The sequence below is a fragment of the Bubalus kerabau genome, chromosome 2 (assembly GCF_029407905.1).
Source record: "Bubalus kerabau isolate K-KA32 ecotype Philippines breed swamp buffalo chromosome 2, PCC_UOA_SB_1v2, whole genome shotgun sequence".
NCBI lineage: Eukaryota > Metazoa > Chordata > Mammalia > Artiodactyla > Bovidae > Bubalus > Bubalus kerabau.
In genome coordinates, this window is record NC_073625.1 from 126,751,008 (window position 1) to 126,758,842 (window position 7,835).

Consider the following 7,835-nt stretch of genomic DNA (forward strand, 5'->3'; position numbering starts at 1 on the left):
ATTTCCTCCTCGAGGGGATCATCCCGACATTGAACCCGGAACTCTTGCACTGGCAGGTGGATTCTCTACCACTGTGACACTGGGGATTCCCCAAATACACTTAGAAATATATTTTAATGGAAATAAATATCCATCAACAGAAGACTGGTTAAATAAACACATCCATAATATAGGATGTGATGCAGCCATGAAAAAATAATCTGTATATGCTGATATGGAAAGACCGCCAAAAGGGCAAGCCTGTAAAGTTGTAGTTATAATGTAATCTATTTACTGAGCTTTTAAAATGTATCTGCATATACTCATAAATACATACATATATAGATCCAAAGGGAGCTTAAGGACCCAAAACAAACTGCAAACAGTAGTCACTTTGCAGAAAAGTGGAATTGGGGTAAGTGAGCAAAGGTAAGGGAGTTAATTGCTTACCCTATTTGAACATTTGAAAAGAAAACAGATTACATTTATTATTTGTGTGAAGAAGCCCCTAACTCTATGTGTAGTTTCCCCGTTTTTTTACCTGTTCCCCAATTGATGATCTCAGAGCTGGAAGGGGCCTAGAGACCTGGGAGTTGAATCCCGTGGTGGCATGCCAAAGGTGGCATTTATCTCACCCAAGGCCACACAGCAAGCTCAAGACAGCCAGAGACTACAAGTCACAGGGCAGGCCTGAACATAATGGGAGTCCCAGTGGATTAAAGACAGGACTTGAATGATGATATCAAATCAATTTTCTCCTTTTAATTGAGTCAAAAATTCCTACTTGGGAGCAACAGTGACTTAGGAGAGACCAAGACTCTCAACAAAATTGGAGGGAATAGGGGAGCCGAGTGTCTTCCCATGGAGAAAAGGAGGCATCAGAGAAGACCTGTTTCTCAGGCACAGTGGCAGGGTCCTACCTCCCCTAGGCTTCCTGACCTCATTCACAAATCAGAAGGAGGGGTTGAGTGCTAGACAGGAGAGTCACAAGCATAGTGTGCCACATGCTCATGTGAGTGACATATCTTCAGAATTAGACAGGAAGCAACTCTACTTGAAGAAACCCCAGTACTCTCAGGCCATCAGGCTCTGACCTTCATTCCATATGAAAACTCTGCCTCTCGGGAACTGTAAGGCTGGGTTCAGGTGTGATGCAGAGTCAACTAATATTGAGTTGCTAGAGCTGTACGTGGTTACCTCATTTGCTACTCATCAAATTTTTAGAAATATATTCAAAGAAACTCAGAAGTCACTTGACAAAATATACAACTGGTAAATGGTGGTGCCCTATTGCAAATCAGGTCTCCTGACTAAATTCAGCATTCCTTTTACCCTGTGTCTTTGTCCCCCTGGAGAAGAGAAAGTCTGCCCACTCCAGTATTCTGACCTGGGGAATTCCACAGACTGTATAGTCCATGGGGTCACAAAGAGTCAGACACTGAGCAGCTGAGCGACTTTCACTTTGAGACAGACACAGGACATGGCAGGAAAATTCACTTGAGCACTAAAACTTTCTCTCTCTCTCTTTCTCACTCTCTCTCTCTCTCTCACACACACACATGGTTCCATCTGTAACACTGACAGCAGACACAGGCTCCAAGAGCCTCAAATATGGCATTTCACCCAATGCCTCAAATATGCATCATGCAACCTAATCAGTGAAATATTTATGGTTGAGCTGAAAAAAATGTCTGGGACTTATTTCAAAGTCATGTAGGGTCAAATGTGAGGTTGAAGACCCTATGAATTTTGATAATTATTGAAGATAAGTGATTATAAATTGGGAAAGGGGGGTAATTACACCATTCTTTCTACATTTGTGTGTTTGAAACTTTCCGTAAGAAGACTTGTAATGCATCACACAGGTGATCATTTCTCTCAATTTGTCACCTGGTAGGAGATGCCACCTTAATTAATTTCCTACCTGCTATCATGGTAAGAAAAAATATTAGGACCACGGTCTCTGCAGCTTGTGAAAATTTCAATTATAACAATAATAGACATCACTTATGGAGTGCTTCCTGTAAACCTGGCACTATACTGGACCCTTTATCTAGGATTTATAATGGAGGCTTCTGTAGTGGCTCAGAGGTAAAGAATCCACCTGCCAATGCCGGAGACACAGGTTTGATCCCTGATCTAGGAAGAGCCCACATGCTTTGGGATAACTAAGGCTGTGCACCTCAACTACTGCGCTCTCGAGCCTGGAAGCCACAACTACTGCGGCCCACACACCTAAGCCCCACTCAGCAAGAGGGAGCCACCGCAGTGAGAAGCCTGGGCACTGCAACGAGAGAGCAGCCCACACCCGCCGCAACTAGAAACAAGTCCACGCAGCAGCAAAGACTCAGCACAGCCAAAAATAAATAAACATTTAAAAAATAGGCAAAGAAAAATTAAAATATTAAAATAAATAAAATTCTTTCTAAAAATCCTTACAATGATCCAGTGAGGTAAGGGCAGTTATGTCCATTTTACAGAGAAGGAAATTAAAGCTTCGTGAGCTTAAGTAGCTTGTAGAAGTCTATATTGGTGATAACTGGTAAACAAGAATTCAAATCCTGAATTACTTGCTCTCAATTTCTACTGTTTCCACAATACAAAATACTTAGGTACTTTAAAACTTCATAGGCAACTGGGACTGAATCTACAAAGTTTTTAAAAATGATGATAGTCTTTGAAGTATGACCCAGTAATTCCAAGTTTAGGATTGTATCCTATGGGAATTATTTGGAATGTGGAAAGAGATTTATCACAAACATGCTAATCTCAGGTGTAATTCAATAAAGGATCTGAAGTATTTGAACAAGTCCATGACAGCCCTTATCCAGGAAGCCTTCCCCACTGTCCCAGTCTGGGGTGGCTGCCCCTCCTCTGCATTCCCAGGGCACCTTGCACTGGTCTCTTGTTACTCCAACTCCTCTGCTGGATCATGAGCTCTTCTTATACAGCTTTGGTTTAGAATGGGCACTGGAAGATGCAAGGAATGAGTTAACAAATGACCCTGGGGTTGCTTATTTTAATACATACAGAAACAGAAAACCAAGCTGTTAAAGTAAGTTGTCACAAGGGCAGGACTAGAACTCAAGGCCATACCAGGGTCCTTCTCTCTCCACTAGACTTTAGCTGTCTTCTTACATGAAATATATATATATATTTTAAACGGCTGGTATCTGGATGCTTGAGGCACAGCTAGGAAAAGGAGAAGAAGCTGGAGACTCTTTCCTCTGCAGGCCTTCACTGAAATGATCACTGGAGTGATTGGATCCCATGGGACCATGTGACCTTGGAGATGCTGATATGTTGATGAATGAAAAGGTACAGGTTTAATGTGAATATAAACTGTGACATGGGTATATGAAAAAACTAAGCAAAAAAGCTAAGAGTAACTGTACAAGCAGTAAGTTCTCTACCATTTAGAGAAAACAAATCCACTAAAAAAAAAAAAAAAACAGACAAGAAGGAAAGTTGCAAACATTAACTGTGGTTGCCTTTAAATAATGGAATTTTTTTTCTATTTCTCTATCCTTTTTTGTACTTTCCAAATTGTCCTCAATGGGCATGCTGTATTTTTATAATCAGAATGATAAACAAAATTTAATCACTAAACTGATTCTAAAGGCTAACCTGATTCTTCTAGTCATGACTCAGAAAATCACCCCAGTATTTCAATGTGCTGACACTTTGTTGCTTACTATGTTACTGTTTCATGTACAACTATAGAAAGTACACCTATTCAAGTCAGTATACAATGCAGACAAGCAAGAAAAATGTATGTTTTTCCCCAATTTGGTTCTTACTGAGTAAGTCACTGACACCAAATCTAAGCAAATTCTCAAGAGTCTATGTTCCAGAAGATTACTGCAAATTTCACTAATGAATTATTTCCGACACTCTGTAATGCAACCACATCCCCATACTTGTGGAGATCCACCTTCTCTTGGAAGCCTTCCCTTTTCCACTCTCTCATCTACCACCTGCTCTTGGTTTGACTATGACGAAAAGGGACAATCCTACCCCTGCAGAGGTCAATTTTGAGATAAATTAGATCTATTTTCTGTGGGTTCCTGAGGGCAGTTTTCCAAATGCATTCCAAGCAAGGATGGTGGGGGGCCAACAAGTGGATCTGGTTCTTTGTAACTCCAGGCCCAGCATAGGAACCACCCCTGCCCCCACCTGCGTGCTTGTCACTAAGTATGGAATAAATGGATGGAAAGACTAGATTGCACTCACCTGGGCATGAAATTTCTGGATTTTTTTTTTTTTTTCAAACAAGGTTTATTTACCTTAAAGTCACACACACTGCACAACCACCCAAAGGCCCTTTTAACAGTCTGGCAGACATTCCGCCTTGTTTGTGACTAGGCTGGGCCTCTTCCTTTGAGCACAGGGCTCACCCAATGGGGTTATCTTCCCATCATCATTCTCTACCACTAAAAAGCTGATGAGCACTCAACCCTGCTGGGAGGTCTGAATAAGCGTGCATCACATGATTTACTACCTGCCACACCCCTGGGAGATGCATACATGTTCTTCCCTTGACACTGTGTGGATGCAGTCCACAAGGAACACAGGAGAGGAGGGTTGACCCAACCGGACTCTCTACCTCTAAAGGCTGAGCAACTTCCACTCCATCCAAACAGACTGTGCAGAGACTGGGCAGGAAGGACTCTCACTGCACAAGGAACACTGGAACCCAAGAAGTTAAGTAGCATGAAGAGCTAAGGAGGGTCTCTCTTCTGACTTCCTGCTGCCTTTCATTCTGTGATCATACTTTAAAGCACTTCCCTACTGGAGGAGCAGGAGGCAGAGGAATGTGGGGAAACCCAGGGCAAGAGTAAAGAGAACCACTTAGTAAACACTAAAGAAAACCAATCCCCAATGAAAACTATTAATGTAATACTCCTCACTGAATCTACCACTGGGATCCATGGTTTTGTTTAATAACCAAAACCTGTGTAAGTCCTTAAGGAATTCACTCTCTGACTTAAAATGTGTTGTTGTAACAACCATCATAACTTTGACTGTACACTGGGGTACCAACAAAAAACTCATTTGACATAAGTTTCGCTAAAGCGCAAAAAGGGCACTAACAGCAGACATCTTGTTGTGTGTCCCTGGGCAAGTGATTTCTCACTGAGCTTCAGTTTTTTCATTTAGAAAAACAGGCCAGCTGATTTCTAAGTTCCTTACAGGGTGAGCGCTCTGATGAGAACCATATTCAAGTGTCAAGTGGAATTACCACAAAAATGAAACACCCTAGAAACCTTAAGAGAAACCAGTGTAGTTAGGAGGTAAGAGGAACAGGGTGAAACAGCACTTTGGGGAAACCCAGACTCAAAGTGATGTCTTTGGTTTTCCAATGTTTCCCCTGACAAATACAAAATTAAAAAGCTACTTCCGTGAGACTCTCATCTCTAAAAACTTAATTAAATAAAATCAGTGAAAACAATGCTTTGTTCTCCCACAAGTGACTCAGGAGTATCGCCCTAGGAGACACTTTCTACCCTGTGTGCTAATGCCCAAACAAAGGCCTCCTGGCACAAGGATGAGAGGCAAAACATCTAAGTCTCCACAGCTGGCTGGACTCCAGCTTGAGGAGAAGGGGCAGCCAGAAGAGAAAACTAACTAGGCTTATGAAAGGCTAGAAGGAGAGTGAGGAATTACTAAATCTATCTTCTCTCAAATGGACAGAACTCTTGAAAGGCATAATGGAAGGGTGCAGCTTTCAATCTGAATTACATTCTTTGTTTAACTGTTCTGCCTAAGGCCACTGCCTTTTCAGCCAACCACAGATTCCGGGTTCTGTCTTCAGTGGCTGCTCGGCAATGCGCCATGGGGGAGTCGGGAGACTCAGGCTCTTGTCCTCTCTTGGTGGCCAACTTCACATGGGTTGAAACTTGGTACAAGGAACTGAACTCTCTCGGCCTCCGTTTCCCCTCCTGTAAAATAGGAGGGTTCGCTGGATGCTCTCTAGACTCCCCGAGACCGTGGCGCAGGGCTGGAGGCCCGCCGGTCCCCGAGGGACAGGTTAATCTCTAGCGCTGCTGGCCCAGGTGAAGCCGCTGCCCGACCCCTCAGCAAGCACAAGGCTGGCGCACACACCACCCACTCCACAACCTGTCTGGCTGCCTTCTGCACCCACACCATTACCTAAGGGGCCAGGGCATCCCCTAAACCATACCCCTGCTGCCAGAACAGGACTATTGAACTAAAATCCTCAAAGCTGAGCTGAGCATTCGTAGGCAAAGAAAAAGCAAAACAAGAGGCCTCTCCTTCCAGACCTCGGCATTTCTCGCAAATAAACTCGACAGAACCGAAAATAAGGGCGTCCCCACCTAAAACAAGAGACCTCGGCTAGCCTTCCTTATAAAGAGACACGACAAGCCAAAAGGGGCCAATGACAATGGAGCTGGCTAGACGCAGGGACCTACATGGCAAAGCGCAAGCGAAAGCCAAGACAGTGCTGGGCGTAGTTTAAACCGGACTGAGGAGGCGCTCGCCGTCCCCTACAGGGACAGTGCAAGGACGATGGTGCGCTGGGCACAGTCTTTTCTGGGGGGTGGGGGACTCGCAGACCTTTAATTCAACCCCTGTCTCTAAGAAGCCACCGTGAGGTGACAGTGAGAGGTGGCCCGGGTCATCTCAAGTCTGCACCACGGCCGGGAACAGACTCTCGGCCTGGAGTAATCTTTTTTTTTTTGCTACTTTCTCCCTTCGTGTTTCCTATTTTTGAATCTGGTGGTTTGGTCTGATACCCAAGCGGTACCTTTTAAATCTGTCAGTCTTTCTCCTCCAGCAAGTGGCGCCCCCAGCGCCGTTCCCTCCCTATAGCTAAGACAAAGGCCGGGTTCCGCAGGGCGGCTCCGGAGGACTGGCGGTGCACCCCGCACCCTGGGCAGGACGCACGTGCGTTTGTTATGGTACCTGCGCCCCCACCCCTGCAGAGAGCCCGGGTTTCTCCTCCTGTACATCCGGCAGGCGAGATCCAAAGGAACCTGGACTTTACGTCTCCCTCCCATGTTGCCGGTGCAGTGGAGAAAGCGGGGCTCCTTGGGGCCGCGTGCACGTGGGTTTGTTGTGGGTCCGCAGTCTCGCGGAGCCGGCGGGAAGCCAGGGATGCCCCCTCGGCCCTGATTAATCCACAGACACACTAGCAAAAGGCGGCGGGTCCGCGCAGTGAAGAGTGCTGAGGAGTGCTGAACATCGATTCCCTGCGCCCTCGGCTCGCCACAGGCCCCGCCGCTCCGCTCCCCTCCTGCGCCCCTTCGCTCCACTCCTCCCTGGGGGCTTGGGTCCCGCCACCGCCCCGCAGCAGTCTTACTCACTCGCTGCGCTCTCAGCCGCGGAAGCTGCGGTTGCTCCGCCCGCTCTGCGCCCCAGCCGGTAGGCTGCCGATTCCCTTTGTTAGCACCGGGTAGTGCCCCAGGCGTCTTCCCCAGCCCGGCCTTGCCTAGGACTCCCCTCCCTGGGATGCCTTCGGACGCCGCCCCCGGCGGCGGCCTGACAGCCCGGGAGCTGGGAGTCCCTGAAGGAGGGTCTGTTGGGGAGGAGTAGAGGGGCCGGGAGATGAGGGGTGGCTGGTACGCGGGAAGAGTGCGGCGAAGGGGCGGGGGAAACGAGCAGTCTCCGTTATGCAAATAGCCGGGAAGACGCGGTGAGTCCCTTCGCCACACCGCGCCCCAAATCCGCCAAGCGCTTCAGAGGTCGCTAGCGAGGGGGCTGCGGGATTAGGGGTGCTTGGTTAGGTGGTGCACCTAACCCCGGAGTGATGCTGGGATCCTGCTCCCCTCCCCCTCCCACGGCGAGGGCGGGCCGAGGGGGAGGGGCAACGCGGAGGGGCAAGGTCCCCAAAC

At 47.1% G+C, this 7,835-nt stretch overlaps 1 protein-coding gene across 1 annotated transcript in view; it reads right to left on the reverse strand.

Moving 5' to 3' along the window:
- Window positions 1–7,531, reverse strand: part of ST6GAL1 (ST6 beta-galactoside alpha-2,6-sialyltransferase 1) — a 147,892-nt gene extending 140,361 nt beyond the window's left edge. Inside the window, exon 1 of the mRNA XM_055568767.1 lies at window positions 7,308–7,531. The gene's annotated coding sequence lies outside the window, so the exon portion shown is untranslated. The remainder of the gene's footprint in view (window positions 1–7,307) is intronic.
- Between the last annotated feature and the right edge of the window lie 304 nt (window positions 7,532–7,835).